At 39.0% G+C, this 22038-nt stretch overlaps 1 pseudogene; it reads right to left on the bottom strand.

Annotated features, from left to right (window-relative positions):
* Positions 1-20884, bottom strand: part of LOC103274978 — a 98029-nt pseudogene extending 77145 nt beyond the window's left edge.
* Positions 20885-22038: the final 1154 nt, after the last annotated feature.

The following is a 22038-nucleotide window of genomic DNA, read 5'->3' as shown; positions in this document are numbered from 1 at the left end:
GGAGAATTACTGGGGAGCAAGAACGGGGTAAATTAAGCATCCTAGGGATGGTTTTAATCAGTGCCAGTGGTACTGCACATCAGGGAGAGAAACAAGCTTAAAAAATATGGTTTATTCAGAGTTCATTTACATATATATTAAATATATATTACTGCTTGGGAGATAATCACAGTTTTCAGTATTTATAGTTTAGAATCAATGGCAACATCACTTGCTGTGGATGGCACCAGGGCAAAAACTGCTAATTAGGTGGAATATTCTCAAATTAGTTTTATTTCACTGACTAGCTACAAGATAATTGCATGATAGAATAAAAGCGTCTATACTATGTGAGACATTCAGTGTTGAAACACTGGAAAACAAGAAGTAAGCAGGGACAAAGGAATGATAGTGCTGTGACCTGCATCTTTGTAGCAACACAAGCCTATCATGCATACCCATGAAACACTGATTATTTAAAATTTACAATAAAGAATTGTAATTTTACTTTGTCTCTAAGTTCCAAAAACCCTGAAAATAATAACTTTGTGATAAAATATGGAGTTATTCTGCATTTGAATATTTCTCCTTCCAAGTACTAGATATGTGGTATTGGATAAGTTACCTCCTCCACAATACCTCATTGCTTCATTTGTAAAATGAAGGTGTCAGCAGTATCCACTTCCTAGAGTTATTCTCATATCTAAATAAGCCTTCTCCTATAAAGGATTTGTAATCGAACCTGGTAGATAATAAGTACTCAATATTATCTGCTAATGTCATGTTATGAAGTACATTGAATTTTATTTAATGTCTGTCTTATATTACTGATCTTTTTTTTAACTGGTTTCCTGAAATTGAAGTGATATAGTAAATAACAACCAAAATAATTATCCCATACTATTTGGCTAATAGAAGAAACTTAGAAATATTTTTATAAATATTGTCATGCTACTTAAAGCCTTCTAAATGACTAGGACAGTTTTTTTTTTCTATACCATAATGTTATAATTGTTATAAACAATACTTAGGGATAATGCAAAATAAATTGATGCAGTATACAAGATAATTCAATGTATGTTTAGATAAGAATGCTGTATTATCTACTTTTGGAAGAAATATTATTATATGCCTTTTTTTAGATTAGAAAATATGTTTACTTAAAAAGTAAATTAGAGAGATAGAGAGAAAGAGGAGATTTGCCTCCTAAAGGTAGCGAAGCAGGCCAAAGCTTAAGAAAACATGGCCTGACCATAGCCCAAAGAGCACATGACCACACCATTAGCAAGGCAATGGCATTAAATGCCATTTTAAACAGTATTATTAAATTGGAGGAATGGATTTTAGTACAGATCCCAGTGAGAAATGGACTCTTTCTGCAAAAGTTACTTAAAATAGCTTTATTTAGATTAAGAAGAAAATGTAGATTTTGTTAGAGAGTGCAGAAGAAACCATCCACATGAATGCTACAAGTACTTGATAGTTGGCCTCCAGGAAAGATGGAGGTATAGGAGTACAGTTCAGTAAAGAATATTTTGGTCACTTCAAAGAGGAGAGAGCAGCTCAACCTCAAATCACAATCCTTGAACATGAAGAATTCACAGCAAATCCTGGAATTACTTCATAACAGCATATAGTTTGTATTTTATTATACAGTAAAAGGCATGGGAAATAGGTAGAAAAAGTTCTCAAGGACTCCACTAAATGAGTACAGTGTGAATATCAAAAGGTAAACTAGCCATGGAAGAAATAGAGCAGACCCCATCACAGAACGCCAAGGTTGCTTAGGAACTAGGTGACTCTCTGTTGTTTCCATTACAACATGATAGATTGCTTATTACAGATGGCAATTTTCCAGAAATGAGGCTTAGCAGCAAAACAATACATATCAAAAATAAAACAATGACTTCTTCTGTAAATCAACATCTACAATATTGAGCAATATGCTAAAAATAAAATTAGAAAAAGAAAACTAGGCCAATACCATGCACAGGTGTGAATTCTGAGTGTAGATTACCTACAGGTTATGAGAATTGTAATGTGAGCACTAAGCAGCATGCAAACCATTAAAATGTCTAGAGCTCCTGGCACAAAAGTCCTAAACCAGTCTTTGCCAATTTTTTTTTTTTGGGAGGGGGGAGACAATAAACAGTATAAGTACACGTGCATGTGAAATCTAAGAAAAAAAAAAAGCAAGTGATGATTAAATTGATGAATAGGACAATATAGAGGAAACAGCCAAAAAATACTTCTTAAGAATAGTATCAATACTTTTTGCCAGTAAATTAAATTTCTTATATGCAATCAAGTAGATTCTTCAATATCATGCCATCCTTTATCAAATCGTACAATAACATATTGATGTTGACATGAGAAGAATGGAAAACACGAAAACTAATGCATAATTATGGTCATATTAATTCAGTTGTTTAAAATAAACCTGTACTAAAATAACCAGAGCCAGAAGTTACAAGATTATTTTAAAATTCCAATGGAACAATGAAGCTCTATAAGAAGTGAAATCATTTTTTCAAAAAGAAAAATTGGGGAGACACGGATGCTTCCCTTTCTAAGAGATATAACAAAACCATAGTAAGAGATGTGAACAAGGGATGAAAAACAATGACCAATGCAATAGAATTGATCATTTAGAGGCCAAACATTACTTTTGCAGATTGAATTTCACATAGATAAACTAATATTTTGTAGCTGGCATTAGAGAAAACTTTCATGTAGAGAAAAATAAAACCGGGATGGGATGATCGGTTACAATTTTGTAATACGACCCATCCTCTGACGGTGGCTCCTCGTTGGGTGGTTACCCATCAGCCTGGCCCACCAGCTTCCTGACGGTCCTCCAGCGCACTTTCCACACAACCAAGCGGGAAGGCTGGCACTGTGACCTGGTAGGCAAGATCATCACAAGTGCTTTGAGCAGAAAGAATTCCTCCTCGTGGCCATGAAGTTCCTTCCGACTCCTAGTACTCCAGAAGCAGCACCACACTGACTTGAAAGACCACCTGTTCTTCCTTGGGCGGGTGAATTTCATGAACTCAGGGTTAGTGTAGGACATGGTCTGGGAGGGGCTGAAGGTGGTGAAGACAGATTGAATGATTCTTGGGAGACCAATTCAGTGAATTCTAAGCCAGGCATCATTCGCGGGGACATCTGCATTCAAATTGGCAGGGACTGCATTCAAGGCAGTGACTGGACTACAAGTGCTAAGAAAAAGAAACCAGCCTGTGGTTTCAGCCTAAAGAACTTCTTCTCTTCAAATTTTGTGCTTACGACCGAGTCTATGGCAGCCTTAATCATTCTTTTCTAAAGTCTATTTACCAATAAAACCTTTGGAAATCGATAAAATAATTGTGATCGATATGCATAAGGAGTTTGGATATATTAAAGATTTATATTTGAAAGGTAAATTATGTGACTATTAGCATTTACTATACAATATTTAGAAACTATGTGATCTATTTGTATGAAAAATGTCAAGAAGAGTTCTGAAGGAGGCTAAATAAATTAATGAATAGCCAAATGTAATTTATTTCATCAAAATTATGAATTTCTGTACAAACAAGAATGCTGAAATAAAAATGAGTAAATAATAGCCTATACATCATATTTGTAATCTAGAAAACAAACAAAAACAAAAATCAGAATGATTGGAAAAACTCATAAATCATCCAGAAACACAATAGAAACAGGCTACACTCAGAAGTGGAGTGCTGAATGATAGTGAATATATGAAGACACTCTGAAGTTACTGGGAAAGGAGAAATACAATTTAAAGCAGTAATGCGATGTCAGTTATTCCCCATATTTGCAATGTTCAAAAATTGGTTAATGCCAGTTTTATATAATGTAACCATAGGAATGATATCTCATCACCTTGACCATTTCTATTTTTCAAAAGCAAGTCAAAGATCTTACCAACAGTCAGGAGAGGGGATTATACAAGAGTATGAATAACAAAAGGTGAGGACCATGAGGGATTACTTTAGGGTTTGTCCAAGGAGTCTGCCCTCTGGCCCCCAAGTATTCAAGCCCCTTACATATGCAAATTGTATTAACTCCCCAAATTCCCATGTGTGATGATCAGTTTTATGTCTTAATTTGTCCAAGTAATCGTCCCCACTTATTCAATAAAACACTAATGTTTGTATTGCCTTAAGGCACTCTATAGATGTGAGTAATGTCTAAAATCAATTGACTTTAAGTAAAAGATATCAAAAATGATCTGGTAGTGCCTGACTCAACCAGCTGGCAGGCCTTAACAGGCTCACTGATGTTTCCCAGAAGAAAATCTGACTCTGGAATGCAACTTCAGCAGGTACTTGAGACTTCTAACCAGCCCTGTGGATTTTGGATTTGTCTAGACATCCTCCACAATACCAAAAGCCATTTATTCGCTTTAATTTTCTATCATCTGTATATCCACTCATCTGTCTGTCTCTCTGTTTCTTACTGGTTCTGTTTCTCTAGCTGATAAACCAAGATTGTCATCACATTATAGCATCAGCTCAAATATCAAAATCTCATTATCTAAATCACATCCAGGTGCTGATGGGTCTTTAGGTTTAATTCATTAATATAAATCTCAGGGGACAATTTCTTGCCACCTTTCGACCTGTGAAACAAAGGAAACCAGCTATCTCTCCAACACATGCATCCTGCAATGGTTCAGCAGACACATTATAATAACCATAGACTTCATGGTTGAAAAAAATGAATAAAGGGGTATTGCTTCTTTTGCCATCTTACCTTTCCTCTTTACGTAACTGTAAGGAGGAAATTTTCTTTCTCTCTTTTTGAGATGTAGCTTCTATTTAGATAATTGTCTTTTTTGTAGCTAGCCTTCTGCTAACATCTTCTCAGATTGATCTTTATTTTTATTGATCTTTATTTCAACAGTCTTTTTTTCCTATATTTTGTTTTGAGGTTACAGATGTATACTAGTTTTACGCAAAATAAAATGCCTGTCTCTTTCTCATTCACCTTGGCATATTGGATTAATTTTTGAAGGAGATAATAAATATAAATATATTAATGCCTCATAATAATTTCTCAAATATTATGCTAATTCTGAATAAAATATTTTAAAAGCTATCAAGTAAATGTGGAAAGAAAGCAACAATATCATTTTTAGGTGGCTTGCCATCCTAGGAGAAATGCTCTAAGCCCAATTAATAAACTTATGTAACACTGCAGAAAATGCTGCATCAATAATTTTTATAATTGAATAGGATAGAAGTATTTTTTTAATAAAGATATCATTTTATAGATTCAAGGGACACAAATGTTCTACTATATCAATAAAGAATGAAAACACTGAGGTTTGATGTTGATTTGAATAAGACATTTATAGAAAGCCATTTTAGTGAGGATGCTCTATTGAATTTTAACAAGTAATACTTTATTTTTCTTTCATTTGGGGGTTTTAAAGCACATCAGAAAGTGACTTTGAGTAACTTTAAGGAGAATAAAACCTCTTGATTCAAGAACAACGTTTTGACTTAGGTGTGGGTGACAAGTCACAGGGATGAAAGAAACTGCTGTTATCTATGTAGGCTTTGGGGCTATTTGGAGGAAATCAAGCTCTAGGAATGAAAGAAAGATCAATTTTTATATTTAACAGTTATATAAAAACACTGATAGTCTTATTCTTTTTATATTCTTGCTTTGTTTAAATATTATCTTTTCACCTGAAATACTTTTTGTTCAGGAGAGAGAGAGATGTGAGGGAGTCTTTTTCATTTCAAATATTGCAAAGGAAAACTGATAAACACCCAAGAGATTCTATGGACTGGAATGGCATGAAGTTCAAACCAAAGTGTGTCCTGTGTTTTGGGAGCAGTTCTAATATAGTAGAAGGGATAAAAAACCAGGCTGTAGTCTCCTGAAGATCCCAGGGCTTGCTAACAATCAAATTTGTCTTGGGTGTATGTGTTGAGAGATATGTTCCCATGTTTCATTGCAAGAAAAACTGCTTTATTATGAAATTGATATGAGTTTATTCAGTATGTTTTAGGTAATTCTTGGGAGAAGAAGAAAAGAAAATGCATATATTCTAAATTACTGGATGGGAAAAGAATTCACAAGGGGGTCACATAAAATGCACAAAATCAAGGAAGCACCACCAATAAATATTTCCAAATTGGTTGGTCTTTCCAGACGAAAAGGATAACCTCAAGTTTATTATGACTAATGCTGTATTCCTCTTCTATTAACTGTATTCAGCTGTTGTTTCTTAGTGGCACAAAAAACACTTAAGTGTTAGGAAAAATCTTGAATGAACCAATACAATTTTGATTTCACATCATTCTATTTTTAACTGCATATTTGTTAAATAATGCTAATGACTATATTTGTTATTTTGATGTCATATTTTCATGTTTTCTATTTATATATATACTTACTATTCTCTTAATTATGCAAATAATAAAAAATGGCTGCCCATTTCCCAATACTTTTCCCAATATCATTTCAGCTCCCATAGAAAACAATGATCAGCAGTTGGTTTGGTATATTCTTCTGGACAATTTTCTATTTTCAAGAATATTGGTTTCCTACTGTTATAACAAATTACCACAACCTCAGTCGCTGAAGCCATGCAAATGTATTATCTTCCCATTCTATGTGTCAGAATTCAGAAATAGTTCTCACTGGCCAAAATAAGGACATCAGCTGTATTGGTTTCCTTTCTGGAGAGTCTAGGGGAAAATCTGTTCCCTTGTTTTTTCCAACATCTAGAGACTGCTTGCATTCTATGGCTCATGGCCCCCTACTATCTTCAAATCCAGGATTAATGGGTCTAGTTTTTCTTATACTACATCTTCTTGAGTTTTCAAAGAACCAGAGAACGACTGTTCTTTCAAAGAACCAGAGAAAGACTGTTCTCTAGCCCAGTTAGGTTCAAATGACCTAACTGGGGCCTCCACTATCATCAAGAATAATCCCTCCAGCTCAAACTCAATTGATTAGGAAACAATTTCACCTGCAACTTTGATTCTCTTTTAATATGTGAAGTAACGTAGTCACACATAACAGGGGTTATGGCATGACCATCTTTGGTGAATGGTTATTATACCAACCATACTAGGTATACACAAACATTGTTTATTCATTTTGGGTTTTTTTTTTTTTTTGTATTTTTGTATTTTTTTTTTTTTTTTTTTTTGAGTTGGAGTCTCACTCTGTCACCCAGACTGGAGTGCAGAGGCCTCTCTCGGCCACTGCAACCTCGCCTGCTGGACTCCGGCGATCATTCTGCCTCAGCCTTTCAAGTAGCTGGAATTACAGGCATGCGCTACCATGTCCGGCTGATTTTTTTTTTTTAATTTATTGTAGAGATGAGGTCTCGCTGCCCAGGCGGGTCTCGAACTCGAGGACTCGGGCAATCCACTCATCTCATCCTCCCAGAGGCACAGGATTACAGGCTAAGCCACCGAGCCCGGCTTTTTTTTTTTTTTTTTTTTTTTTTTGAGTTGGAGTCTCATTCTGTCACCCAGACTGGAGTTCAGTGGCCGCTCCCAGCCACCGCAACCTCTACCTGCCGGGCTCCGGCGATCCTTCTGCCTCAGCCTTCCAAGTAGCCAGAATTACAGGCATGCACTACCAATGCCCGGTTGATTTTTTGATTTACTGTAGAGATGAGGTCTCGCCAAGTTGCCCAGGCGGGTCTCGAACCCACGGGCTCAGGCAATTCACTCACCTCAGCCTCTCAAAGCGTGGGATTACAGGCTGAGCCACCAAGCCTGCTTCATCTTTTAATTTTGATAATGAAACTTTCCACCTTATGCAAGAATTTCATGTTTAGGATGTCATTTTGTTAGTCTTTACCTTTATGCCTTCTGGGTTTTGTGTCTTTCTGAGGAGGTAGTTTATGTTTGTTTGTGTGTTTGTATGTGTGCATTTATGTATGCATTTCTTATTTGTTTTGTTTTCTCATTTCAGGGCTAAAATATATTTTCTTATATCATGTAATTGTTTTTATTGTGTTTTGTCTATATTTGTTTACTTTATTGTTTGTTTTTTATGTAACATTTAATCATGGAGATTTTTTTGAATAGTGTCATCTACAACATTATTTACAGATATAACTATTTAGAATAAATAACCAATTCTCTGAACCATATACAGTCAGTTCTGTTGTAATGTGACATAGTACTTTTTAAACTCATTGTGCTATGCAAAATTGCCCAATAAAAAAACAAGGTGACTATTGGAAAAATTGGGTTAGAAGAAACACACCAAAAATCCTCATCAATAACACAGAGAAAAAAAACATAATTAAATATAATAAATCAGTTTTATAGTTTTATCTATGCTAGATGTTTAACAAACATAAATATGACAGAACAATGAAGTACTTTGTAGAAGTGAGCATTGAAATAGTTGCAACTTTTGAATTATTGTGAAATGGTGGAAGACGGGTCTCTGAAATCATATGAAAAATTTTAATTCCAGATGTGGATGGGTGTGTCTTATGAGGAACCAAGGTAGCTAAAATTGAAATGAGTGTGTGAGTGTGTTTTATGTATTTCTGTGAGACTCCATTCTGCTGAGTGCAGTTAGCTACATTTATATAGTACTTCTCTGGGATGAAATAATACATAAGCAAACAGAAAATTCACATTATGCTCAAATTGTTTTGTAATATATAAGTTGTGTTGGAACATACTCTTGTTGTAAAGAAAAGCGTTATAGTAGAATTGACTGTAATTAGAAATGTGACCTGAATTGCATCTATCTCTTTATATGTGCATGAGTCTCTTTCTATATTTTCTATTTAGTTCTTCTGGTCTATTTATTTTCTGGGCAAAATTAAGCAATCAGTTTTTATACTTAATTATGTCTATTTTCTATTTTCAGTTTTGAATACATTCTTGGCCATTTTATCTTCCATACAAGTTTTAGAGTATTTTTATAAAGTATTACAAAGTCCTGGGGCAATTTTATTATAATTGTATTGATTATATAGAGTGAGAAGATATATTTCTACAACATCAAACACAGCTTCCGTGGACCTTAAATTTTCCACAGTGGAGTCCTCTGGCTTCGTGCAGAGTGAAGAATGGTGCCCTTAGACACCGTGTGAACTCTCGATTTACTCTCTCAGAGCATAATTATCTAGTTTTGAACATTTTCTTACATTCTATCTTGAGAGGTAGAACTAAGTCATGCTGTTATTCTTGGAAAAATACTATGGGTTGGGTTGAACTGGGGTCTAATTCATTCTTGTCCTCCCCCTATAATCCCTAGGCAGTGACTGAGTGAGTGTTCCCTAAGAGGGCCTAGATGAAGGTGCAGTTCAGGGTCTGACAGTTTATTTGGTTTTGATATCTTTGTTTCATGGCCTAAAAGTTACAGACTCCAAGGATATTTGATTTTTTATAAACTTAAAGATATAACAATGAAAGCATAGTAGAAAAAGTGCTACAAGTATATAGGCAAGAAGAGCGGCTAGAACAGAAAAGGAACTACCAAATCCGACATATATTTAGGAAAAAACACAGGAGACTGGCAATTGTGCTAAGTTTATATTTTCACAATCAGATGAAGGAAACAGAGATGATAGATTGAAAGAATATTATAAATAAATGTTTGAGTGTTGGGTAATCATATTTGTCTATGTTTTGAAACACAGAGTCATCCCGAATAACTAGAGTGTCATATGTTTAGAGGAAAATATTACGTTACAAGTATGAAATGGTAAGATGGACTTAGATAGCAGAGTGCACATGGCAAATTTGCATTGGAAGTCACTGAAACAAAATATGTAAAAGCCATTAATGTATGTAGGGTTGTGTAACGTTCATGAAAACAGGAAAAGAAAGTAGGATTTGTCCACGGGAAAAACAATAAGGTAGAAAAGTCTGTATAATACAAAAACAAAGACATCTCATAAAGGAATTATGGAGCTAAAGAATCAAATTTTATGTATCACAGGGGTTAAAGTCCACCTCTGGCACCACACTTCCTGGGCTCAATGCCTAAGCTCCAATATATCCTAGCTCTTGTTAAGATCTTACAAAAATTAATTAACATTTTCATACTTGTATTTCTTCATTTTTAAAATGAATTAAAAGTAATATTATTTCATAAATTATCATAAATTAAAAAAAGAATTGACAGATAAAACAGGAATATTTGAGGCACATAAGTGCTTCATAAATATTAACTAGTGTACTTATTTTGATCACCATTGTTGCCGCTACTGTTGTCATTACTTCATTCTAAGGTAGAAGGTAACCACATCGCTTCTGTGTAATAATAAACTCATTCATTGAACCTCATTTATTTCTTTATTATATTCACAGCTTACTACAACATCTTTTGCAATTTTACCTCATCACTTTAGATCACCTGCTTTGTATGCATGGCAAACACATACAATGAGAATAATAATTATTTACTCATAAAGTCTTAAAAGTGGTCATTAAAAATATTTTTTACCTAACTGGTTTTATTTAATCAGAGTTCACTGTTGCTTGACATTCTAAAACCTAAAGAAGCCCTCTGGAGTCTCTTTCCATATTGAAAATAAAGCCCTTATTTATTTAATTCAAACTTAGTTTATGCTCAAATATGCTTTTCTAATAGACCTATGTAATTTCTCTCAAAGTTAATTCTTCTTCATTTCCCTAGTATATTTAAATGAAATAAAACTTTTAGGCACTGGCTTGGATAAACAAACTTTCTCAAAGCTATTTATGATAAATGTGTTGAACAAATAAAAATCTCTGCTTTGGTTGAAATGCACTGTAGTAATCAGGATAATTTTAAACAAGACTGTCACAATCACATTTAGATGCCCTATCTTTGTTTTCGCTGCCCATGCTCCTCTCTCTCAGATTATACACATGAAAGCTTTTTCTGTATTCTAGCTAATCTTTTCTTCACCTGAATCCAAAATGCTACATCTCCTATCACAATTGGCTTTTGAAAATAATAATAACAAACGTACAAAGAAAGGATTAGGATAATAGGCTGAGAATAAGAAACAGACAGAAGAACCATTAGGAACTAAAACTCTTGTTTATTTTTATATGTTGGCAATAACAATCGGGCAACCAGCAAAGAAGATAGGTAAGAAACAGTTTAAGCCAGGACACAGATACATAAATAGAATGCTTTTCATGTTATATCTATATTGAACACATTTGGAAATTTTCTATGGAATGCCAACTTCTTTATAAAATATATAGTTTTAAGTTTTTTCTCCTTTAAAATTTAATCACATTAAATTCATGCAACTTTTAGAGATATCTGGTAGAGTGGTGTTTCTTATTACAACAATAAATAAAGGACATATGTTAGATTTCCTACTCTATTTTTTAAAATACATTCATTATTTTTTATTTTATTTACTATTTATATCATACAAAACAATAAAAATGTCATTAATGAAGTTGTTTCTCTTACCTTGAAACTAGTTAAATTCTGTGATCATTTTCTCTAGTTTTTATCATGAGGTAGAGAATTTTCTGTATTTAATTGATTGTTTCATATAAACATTTGACTAGAATATAATGACATATGCCCATTATTTTTTAAAGACTTATGAAACACTTTACTTTTGGATAAAAAGTGTTACATCTTATTCTGATTAACGTTCAATGGGCATGAATCCACACTTTAAAACATTTCAGGAGTTCCGGTAAGATGGCAGCGGCACAGGTGGGACTGTAAGATTCTCTGTGGAAGTGAGTTCCCAAAAAGACACTTGCGTCCCCCTCCCATCCCCCCACCAGCCACACCAGTCCAAGGCCTGGAGGCCCTTGGTGGCACGCACCAACTGGCTCCTGAGACCTCAGCCACTGCTGCTCTTTTGCCCCAGGCGGTCCTGGGCCCCTGGCCACGTGGAGCTCCTGGCTCCCTCCCCAGCTATACTGCCTCACCTGGTGCCAAGCAGCTGCTGCCTGTGGAGGCCCACAGCTCTCACCTTGTGGGGCTCTGGGTTCCCTTGCTGGCTACACTGCTCTGCCTGGCACCAAGCCACTACCTCGCCCCCATCCCTGGCTGGAGTGTCCAGCCCCACCTCAAGCCGCACAGCTCGGCGCCCACCCATTGGAGCTCTAGGCCTGAAATAGGGACCGAGTGCTTAATTCACAGACACCAACACCAAAAGTACAAGTTATAAAAAGGAGAGAGTTTATTTAGTCAAGAGCCAGGCCGGTGGCCACTTACCTGTTGGACATGACAGTCCCACAGCCAGGGGCCCTCATTAGCTGTAGGGGCTTGCTTAAGTGGGGCTTAACCACATTGGGACTTTCCAAGTGGGCCAAACCGCAACATCCTGGAGGCCTAGGTCCCTTTCAAGCAATGCAAGTGTGGTTCAAAGAAGTGAAAAAAAAGCTGTTAAACAGTTTAACCTAACCAGCAAGTGTTGTTGCCAGTTTCCAGGAAGGGAACTTTTTTTTTTAACTGTGCAAAGGTTGAGTACATGTTTAGTTTAATTTTTGACATTGTAGATGTTTTCTTAAGCCCCCTTTCACAGGCCCCCCACCTCAAGCTGCTGCCCTGTGGAGGCCTGCAGTGTCCACCCCTTGGAGCTGCAGGCTCCATCCCTGACTGAAGTGCCCTGCCTGTCCCAGGGCCACTGCTGATGGTGGAGGCCCTTGGCACTCACCACTTGGAGCTCTAGGCCCCCTCCCTGGCTGAAGTGCCCAGCTCTGTCTCAAGCCACTGCACCCCGTGGAGGCCCCAGGTGCCCGCCCCTCAGAGCTGTGGGCTCCATTCCTGGCTGAAGTGTCCAGCCTCACCTCAAGTTGCTGCCTCCAAGGTAGGCCCTTGGTGCCCACCCTTAGAAGCTCTGGGACCCCTCCCTGGCTGAAGTGCCCAGCCCTGCCTCAAGCCACTGTCTGCTCAAGGCCCTCAGCATCTGCCCCTTGGAGCTCTGGGTCCCCTCCCTGTCTGAAGCACTCAGCCCCACCTCAAGCCACTACCTTCATGGAGGCCCACAGCACCACCCCTCAGAGCTCCAAACCCCCTCCCTGGCTGAAGCACCCAGCCCCACATCAAGCCACTGCTCCCATGGATGCCCTTGGCACCCAGCCCTCGGAGCTATAGGCTCCATCCATAACTAAAGTGCCCCACCCTGCCCCAAGCCACTGCCACCCGTGGAGGTCCAGGCTCTCTCCCTGGCTGCTGCGCCCAGCCCTTCCTCAAGTCTCCACTGCCCAGGGAGGCCCATGGTTCCCTGCCTGTGGAGCCCTGGGCTCCCTTGTAGGCTATGCTACCCCACCCCCAGCCACTCTGAGCACTATGCTGACCAGTAACGCCAGGCGGTCTCGCACTTCGCCTCCCCCTACCGCCCCTGACCACAGCGGGACCAGAGAATAGTTGGAGCTTGAGACCAGGCCGAGACCTGCATTACTCCTGAGCTCCACCCAGCTCTGCGCAGCCTCCAGCTTGGGGCCTAAAAACAAAGAAAGAGAAAGAGGCCCAAGCAGCATGTGACACATCAATCTACAGCACCCAGCAGTCTCACACTCCACCTCCCCTAGTTGGACCCGGTTGTAGTAGAACCTGAGATCATCTGGAGCCCTGTGACCAGGCAAAGACCTTCAGTGCCTCCCCCATGCAGCTCTGCCCAACCTCCAACTTGGGATTCAAGACCTCAATTTGTGTAAGGGATTAATACATCACAGGAAGGTTGGTCAGCTTGTGTGTTTGTATGAGTGTATGTCCTAGTTTGTTTGTTGTTGCTACTGGGTTGTTTCTTGGGTTTTTTTGGTCTGACTGTTTTTGTTTTCTCTTACTCTTATCTGTCTTCAAGTCTATTTTCATTTATTAGCAGGTACCTTTGTCTGTTTTCCCCTTTACTCTCCTCTGTCTCCAACCTCTGCTCCCCCCCTTCCATGTCTTTCTGTTTTCTTACATCATTTTGCTTTCAGGGAGCAAACCAATACTTCCACTTCATGAAAAGATTACAAGGCAGTGGAAAGCGGCATCCAGCATATCCACACACCTGTTGATGATACTGGGATCTGCAGATATATTTTGAATCACAGCCCCCCCAATAGATCTCAAAACTGCAAAACATATAACCCCCAACCTACAGTCCAGCTTCAGAAGCTAACAAAGCCAGAGGATCCACATAAGGAAGAATAGGAGATTTAGGAAACAGAAGTAAAAGCAATACCGCCACCCTTGAACAACAGATTTAAAGAAGACAAAGGGGTGGGGGAAGAATAGAAAAAGTGGGGAAGCAAATCTACACAAATGAAGAAAAACAAAAGAAGAATATAGGTCTCACACAGACCCCTGGAAGATAAGATATTGAGAAAACAGAATTTGAAATACAAACAATGAAGAGCCCCCAGAATGACTGGTCACATACTACAAACCCAGATATCAAGACATTAATAGATACAATAATAAGAATTGAAGAGATACAAGAAGAAAACAGGAAGGAGTTGATAACTGAGATAATGGCAGTAAAGAATACTGTGACTGAAATAAATAACAAACTAATAGCATGGAAAGCAGAATTAGCCAAGCAGAAGACAGAATCTCAGAACTTGAAGACCAAAATATTGAACTAAATAAAACTATCAAAACATAGAAAAGAAGTTTAAAAAGACAGAACAAAACCTTCAAGAGATGAGCAATTACTCCAAGAGAATGAACTTATGAGTAATTGGACTTCTTGAGGCAGAGAGACAGAGATCACCCTGGAACAAACATTCCATGAAATTATTCAAGAAAACATCCCTCACCTCATCAAAGATGTGAAAATTCAAACACAAGAGATTCAGAGATGCCCAGCAAGACAACAAATGAGAAGATCAACTCCTAGACACATAATAATCTACCTGAACAAAGAAGGTGTAGAAGAAAAAAATCCTAAAAGCAGCAAGAGAAAAAGGTCAGACTACCTATCAGGGAAGACTAATCAGAATAGCAGCTAATTTATCTACAGAAACACTTCTGGCTAGGAGAGCTTGGAGTCCAATATTGAAAGTTCTCAACAATAAACAGTTTCAATCAAGAATAACCTACCCAGCCAAGCTAAGTTTTATCCGTGAGGGAGAATTAAAATCTTTCCCAGACATCCAATCCCTAAGAACTTATGCTGCTTCCAGATCACCCCTACAAGAAACTCTTAAGAAAGTATTAAACACAGAAGAAAAGGGAAAAAGAACAACACGAGTACAGAAAAAAGATTGAAAACACACATGAACCAAAACACCAAAAGAAAGAAAATAAACAAATAAGTACAACTCTATAAGAACATCATGACAAAGACAAACCCTCACATTTCAATAATTAGCCTGAATGTTAATGGACTAAATGCACCACTGAAAAGACTTAGAATGGCCAAATGGATGAAGTATCACGAGACAACAATATATTGTCTCCAAGAGACTCATCTCACCAGAAGGGACACTCACAGACTCAAAGTAAGAGGATGAGAAACAAATTATCAGTTGAACGGAATACAAAAGAAACCTGGAGTTGCAATCTTAATCTCAGACAAAATACCCTTTAAGCTATCAAAAGTCAAAAAAGATGACGAAGGTCACTATATAATGATAAAAGTTTCAATGCATCAACAAGAAATATCCATCCTAAACATATATGCACCTAACATATCAGAACCAATGTTCTTAAAGCAGCTTCTAGGCAAACTTACAAAAGAGACTGACTCTAACACTATCTTTGCTGGGACTTTAATACCCCACTCACAACGCTAGACAGATCATCAAGACAAAAAATCAGCAAGGAGGCCAGAACCTCAATGAGACTCTTGAACAAATGGGCTTAATTGATACCTACAGAACACTCCACCCAACAACCACAGAATATACATTCTACACATCACCACATGGAACTTACTCCAAGATCAACCACAGCATTGGCCATAAATCAAACATAAACAAATTTTATAAGATTGAAATCTTGCCATGTATCTTTTCAGACCACAGTGGAATAAAAATAAATAACACCAACAAAATTTCCCCAAAGACCACAAAGATATGGACATTAAATAGCATGATGCTGAACAACGACTGGGTCAACACTCAAATCAAAGAATAAATTGAAAGATTCCTGTAAACAAATAAAAATGAAGAAACATCCTACCAAATCCTCTGGGATACCATGAAATCATTTCTAAGAGGGGAATTTGTGTCTCTATGAGCACACATCAAGAAAATGAAAAGATCACAAGTGGAGAGCTTAACAGAATCACATAAGAGAGCTGGAAAGAGAAGATCACCAAAACCCAAACTTAGCAGTGAATCCAAATCCCAAAAATAAGAGCCCAAATATGGGATATAGAAGACAAAAATATCATAGAAAATGTCAACAAAACAAAAAGCTGGTTCTTTGAAAGAATTAACAAGATTAATGGACCCCTAGCCAGAATGATCAAGAAAAAGATAAAATGCCCAAATAAACACAATCAGAAATACAAAAAAATCAAATCACAACTGATCCTGAAGAAATGCAAAGGATTAGCAGAGATTACTATGTAAACCTATATGGAAACAAACTTGATAACCTAGATGTAATGGAGGATTTTCTGACATCACACAACTTACCCAAGTTGAAACAAGAAGACATTGAGATACTAAATAGACCAATAACAACCCAGGAAATTGACTCTATCATACGAAAACTACCTACAAAGAAAAGCCCTGGATCAGATGGCTTTCCAGCAGAATTCTACAAAACATACAAGGAGGAGCTGATACCAATCCTATTGCAAGTATTCCAGGCAGTTTAGATAGATAAAATTCTCCCCAAATCATTTTACGAAGCTAACATTACACTGATACCCAAACCAGGTAAAGACCCAACAAAGAAAGAGAACTACAGGCTAGTATCCCTTATGAATACAGATGCAAAAATCCTCAAGATTCTAGCAAATCAGATTCAAAAACACACCTCAAAAATCGTCCACCATGACAAGTAGGCTTCATCCCCAGGATGCAGGGCTGGTTCAACATTCGCAAGACCATAAATGTTATTAAATACATCCACGAATATAAAAACAAGAACCACATGATTATCTCATTAGATGCAGAAAAAGCTTTTGATAAAATCCAGCATCGCTTCTTGATAAAAGCCCTCAAACACCTAGGTATAGAAGGAACATGCCTCAAAACAGTAAGTGCCATCTATGACAAACCCACAGCTAACATATTGCTAAATGGACAGAAACTAGAAACATTTCTGCTGAAAACTGGAACAAGACAAGGCTGCCCACTCTCACCCCTCTTGTTCAATATTGTGTTAGAAGTCCTAGCTAAGGCAATCAGACAAGAGAAGGAAATCAGGGCTATCCAAATAGGAAAAGAGGAACTCAAGTTATCTCTCTTTGCTGATGATATGATATCCTATATCTTGAAAATTCAAGATAATCTATCAAAAACCTGCATGCACTAATAAAGGACTTTGGCAAAGTCTCAGGGTACAAAATAAAGGTGTAAAAGTCAGTTGCATTTCTATATACCAACAACAAGCAGGCAGAAACCCACATTAATAGCACAATCCCATTCAGAATAGCCACCAAAACAATGAAATACCTTAGCATCTTCCTAACCAGAGAAATGAAAGACCTTTACAATGAGAATTACAAAACCCGTCTCAAAGAAATCCAAAAAGACACTAACAAATGAAAAAATATTCCATTCTCATGGACAGGAAGAATTAACATTGTTAAGATGTCCATCCTACCAAAGGCAATCTACAGATTCAACTCAATACCCATTAAGTTACCAACATCATTCTTCTCAGTCCTGGAAATGACAATACAGAAATTCATATGGAACCATAAATGACCACAAATAGCCAAAACAATTCTTAGCAAGAGAAACAAAGCAACAAGGTATCACACTTCAGACTTCAAATTCTACTATAAGGCTACAGTAATTAAACAGTCCGGTATTGGTACAAGAACAGGCACATAGACCAATGGAACAGGATAGAGCTTCCAGACGCAAAGCCTCAATTCCTCAACCAACTCTTCTTTGACGAAGCCTCCATCAACAACCACTGGGGAGAGAAGAAACTATTCAGTAAATGGTGCCTGGGAAAACCGGCTGACCACATGCAGAAGATTGGAATGAGAATCCTACCTATCACCATACACAAAAGTTCAATCTAAATGGATCAAAGACCTAAACATAAAACCTCAAACTATAAGAACCTTAGAAAATGCAGGAGACACGCTTATGGAAATTGGAACTGGGAACCAATTCCTATTCAGAACCCTAAAGGCTAATACCTTAAGAAGTAAGGTAGACAAGTGGGACCTCATCAAATTAATGAGCTCTGCAAAGCAAAAGAAACCATCAAGAGAGCAGGGAGACTGCCCACAGAATGGGAAAATGTTTGCCAACTGTATATCTGACAAAGGCCTAACATCTAGGACCTACAAAGAACTCAAATGCACTGAAGGGGAAAAAACAAACAGACCCTTTAAAAAGTAGGCAAAAGACATGAATAGATATTTCTCCAAATGAAATATATAGGCAGCCAACAACACATGAAAAACTGCTCAGTTTCTTCAACATCAGGGAAATGCAAATCAAAACCACACTGAGATACCACCTAACCCCAGTAAGAATGGCCATCATTAATAAAACAAACAACAACAGATGCTGGTGAGGATGCGGAGAAAAGGGAACGCTTCTACACTGCTGGTGGACATGCAAACTGGTACAAACTCTCTGGAAAACAGTGTGGCGATTTCTGAAAGAACTAGAAATTGACCTTCCATATGACCCAGCAATTCCCCTATTAGTAATATACCCAGAGGAACTCACATTATTCTACAAAGAAGATACCTACACACGTATGTTTGTTGCAGCTCTATTCACAATAGCAAAAACATGGAACCAACCATGTTGCCTTTCAAAACTGGACTGGATTTAAAAAATGTGGTACATATACACAATGGAATCTTATGCAGCAATAAAGAAGGACAAACATATGCACTTCACAGCAACTTGGATGGATTTAGAGTCAATCGTACTCAGTGATCTATCACAGAAACAAAGAACAGAGAACCATATGTTCTCACTCATAATTGCACCTTGAACAATTACAATGCTATAAGAAAGTGATTGGCAGTATTGGGAAACTGTCAGGGGAGAGGGGGTAGGATTGGCAGTTGAGGGAAACTGCTAAGGGCAGGAGGGGCATACCTCATCAACAAGGGTACCTGCATGATCAATGTTTGTATACCTAACCCTGAATTGTACCTTACATCTTTATAAGAATAATAATAAAAAAATTTCAAAACAGATCAAAGGAATTACTGCCATCGAAATATCTCTCTCTCTCCCTCTCTCTCTCCCTCTCTCCCTCTCTCTCTCTCTCTATGTATATATATATTCATATATATACATATATATGAATATATATACATATATATGAGTATATATACATATATATGAATATATATACACACACACATGAAAAATAAAATAAGACAAATTACTATAGCTCATAAACAAATATAATATTAGATGAAAAACATTTTAAAGGAAGATATCATGTTACTCAAACTTCTAAGGTATAGTATACATGCTATTGGTCTTACTCAATTTTTAATGTTTTACATACACATACACACACACACACACACACACACACACACGGCACATATAGGAAGTAACTTAGGTGCAATTAATTAACAGTAGTATTGATGATGGCTCATCCTGCCATCCTAGCACATCGGGAGTGCCTGAGCCCGTGGGTTCAAAACCAGTTCGGGCAAGCTTGTGAAACCTACTTTCTACAATAGAATCTTTCTTCTTTTAGAAAACCCTTTTCAATTTACCGAGCACTATCCAGTTTGCAAAGAGCTTTATCATTTACTACTCCATCAACTTATCCCCATCTGTGAAAGGATTCAGTCTCCCGGCCATCCTCCCTTCCCAGGCCATTATGGGGCTCACCCAAGAGAATGCATGGGGAAAGAAAGGCTCACCACCCTGAGGAGTGTGCTGCTGTGAGGGAGGCAGAGTGGGGTCCTAGGGCAAGAGATTTCCAGTCTTCTCCAGGGAACAGAAGACCTCAGAGCCCAGATCTGAGTCTCTGCAGGCTTCTGACTGCTCCCTGACCTATGCCCCCTCCAGGAGAGTGGTATCCACCCCTGATAATTGGCCACTGTTAGAGCAGAGAGTAGCCACTGGTGGGAGAATCATCCTTTGGTTAGAAGCTGAGAGAATTCCAGGGTCTGGGCTGAGAGAACACTAACCTCTCCACTCCCACTTAATGCCAGAATATCCTCTGCATCCTGACTTCCTGCTGGAAAGACAGAACATTTTTTCTATATGCAACAACAAGATCTTGCTATGTTGCCCAGGCTAGTCTCAAACTCCTGACCTAAAGCAGTCTTCCTGTCTTGACCTTCCAAAATGCTTGGATTACAGGTGTGAGTCACCTAGTCTAGAACATTCTTCATATTGAGCTGAAATTGGCTTTCCTGTAGTCCCTTTCCTTTGTCCCAGTGGTGCCCTCCCCAGACCTTCCCTCTTTCTCTGGCCCAGCCCTGCTGACAGACAAGGCAGCAGCAACCTGGAGCTGAGCTGGGCAGTTCCTCCTGCAATGACACTGGTGTAGCCTACCCCTGGGGAGAACCTCTGCTCCACATGTGGGGTCCCCATCAGCAACTGGGCCACCTGCTCTTCTTTTTTCTTTCCTGGAGACAGGGTCTCACTCTGTCACCCAGGCTGTAGTATAGCAGCACATGATCCTAGCTCACTGCTTCCTCGAACTCCTGGGTTCAAGTGATCCTCCCACCTCAGCCTCCCAAGTGGCTGGGAATACAGGTGTGACCTACTGTACCTGATGCCACTTGCTCTTTTACCCCCAGCCCTTCTTCCTGGCGGGAGAAATAATCAGGCTTGGCCAAGTCTGCACAGTCAACTGCTGGCAGCATCCAGACTAAGCGCTAGGATCCCCAGACAGCTGTGTTCTCCCCACCCCTGGCCATTGTTGCCCTGATGCCTTTTCCTGGGGAAGGCAAGGGTCTGAGGCCACCCACAGCCTCAGTGACTGTGACATCCCACCCATCAGCCTGAACTTTGACATTCCAGGCCAATGCTCTCCAGGCTTCTTCTCCATCGATGGCTTCAAGCCCTGCCAGGCCTACCCTGTAGGCACCTACGAGCCTGAGCCTGGGTGTACCAGCTGCTTTCCCTGTGGATGTGGGCTGCTTACCAAGCACAAGGGCATTGCCTCCTTCCAGGACTGTGAAACCAAAGGTGAAGTTTTCCCCATCTGCCCACCCTAAGGGGCAGGGCTAGACTGCTCAGACACATTTTCCCTGAATCCCTCTCATCTCCACATAGCCAACCTCGCAGGTCAGAAAACCTGGCACCATCAGATGAACGTGGATGCCCAGCACTGTGCCGTATACTAAGACAGGGATCGCCATTATGGTCTTGAGCTTACTGAGCACCAGGGGGAGCTTCCTGATCCTCAAGGCCTGGGGAGGGCTTCTGGAAGCAGAATGCCTTGAGCAGAGTCTATAAGGGAGGTTGGAAGAATGAGGAAGATACAGGAGTGTGGGGACAGGGCGAATCAGGGAAGACTCACCTCAACTGGAGCCCCCCTTCAGGGTACCCAGTTCTGCCCAGTTCTTTGTCCAATCCCTTCCCCCTCCTCACTCACTAGCCCTTTACCCGCCTCAGCTGCTGACCCTGCATCCCCTCCATACCTCCCCTCAGTATCTATCCATCTGTATTGTCACCAGAGGCGAGGTGGTCCTCAGTCCCATGGAGACTACTGTGTTGCCAGATACTCCCCTGAGCTTTTACCAGCTGCTCTGAATTCTCCCATTCTAAAGCAAGAATGCCCACCTTCAAAGCCCCCACCCTCAGGCTCTGGCCATGTCCACTCCACTCTTTCTACCCTGAGCTCCTCTAATCACACTGTCACCCCCACTGCTCCCTGAAAATGGCTCCCATTAAGGTGGCCTGGGCAGTTCCTGCATTGCTGAAGCCAACATCAGTTCAGTCTGAATCTGCCTCGTGACCTTCTCCACCAAGTGCTCTTCCTGGCCTCCAGGAGACCATGGGTTTTTGCTTGGAC

The sequence above is a fragment of the Carlito syrichta genome, unplaced genomic scaffold (assembly GCF_000164805.1).
Source record: "Carlito syrichta isolate Samal-C Ts95f unplaced genomic scaffold, Tarsius_syrichta-2.0.1 Scaffold315151, whole genome shotgun sequence".
In the NCBI taxonomy this organism is placed as follows: domain Eukaryota; kingdom Metazoa; phylum Chordata; class Mammalia; order Primates; family Tarsiidae; genus Carlito; species Carlito syrichta.
Note: the sequence above shows the minus strand (reverse complement) of the source record. Positions and strands in the feature narration are given on the sequence as shown.